The 976-nt window shown below is 44.9% G+C and overlaps 1 pseudogene; it reads left to right on the forward strand.

The window, feature by feature from the left end:
* Positions 1–306: 306 nt before the first annotated feature.
* On the forward strand, positions 307–737 carry LOC123576146 (annotated as a pseudogene).
* Positions 738–976: the final 239 nt, after the last annotated feature.

Consider the following 976-nt stretch of genomic DNA (forward strand, 5'->3'; position numbering starts at 1 on the left):
CTGGTATTGAGATTACATTCTAGTAGGGGAAGATAGACTCAAAAACAAGTGCACAAACACACATACTTATGCGCATATGCTGCACACACAGTGTAAAAGATAATGACGAGAGCCAGCACTCTTTTTGTGTGATCTCTTTACAAAAACAGTAACATCTAGTGAGGCAAGCTGTATACCTAACAAAACCGGTGCATTTCAGAGATGGGCCAAGGCTTCGGCAGGGATGGCCACTCCTGCCGGGGCTGAGCATCGCCAGCCCCTCCCCCAGGAGACCGTTGCAGTTGGCCAGTCCCACCCATGGCAACCATGTGTCACCAAAAAGCTGTGATAAAAAAAAATGCCTGTATGCCCGAGAAAATGCAACAGGACCTGGCGGAGCGTACTACTCAGGCGTTGGAGAAATAGAACATAGAGAAGGCCGTTGCGGCCCTTATGAAGGAGTTTGATGAGAAGTACAAACCCACCTGTTACTGCATTGTGGGGAGGAACTTAAGTAGTTCTGTGACACATGAAACCAAACACTTCATCTACTTTTACCTGGGCCAGGTGGCCATTTGTTCTGTTTAAATCTAGTTAAAGGCATGGACTATGCCCATGGGTTTGTCCACAAACCCAGTGATCCATCCCAAAACAAGGACTAAAAGCCTAAATTTCAAGCACTGATGTCTTCGGCCTTGCCTATGGGAATGGCTCAATCTTTGGACCTTTATTGTATTTTGTACAGGGCATTTTCTGTACGGATTATTGTGGCTATAGAACAGCGAAACAGCTTGCTTTTGTATTTATTTTCTATTCCATACCTTTCTGCTCCTTGTTTTTTCTCCTCAAAATCCATTCCTTTCAAAAAAAATCTCTCGGCAGAAGCAAAACAAAACAACGGAAACTGGTGCATTTCGGCTCTGGGGGAAAGCCCTGCCATGGTTAGATTGTAAAGATGAAGTCGGTGGGACTCAGTTAGATGTTGCAATGTCTAAAG

Source organism: Leopardus geoffroyi, chromosome C2, assembly GCF_018350155.1.
Source record: "Leopardus geoffroyi isolate Oge1 chromosome C2, O.geoffroyi_Oge1_pat1.0, whole genome shotgun sequence".
Lineage (NCBI taxonomy): Eukaryota > Metazoa > Chordata > Mammalia > Carnivora > Felidae > Leopardus > Leopardus geoffroyi.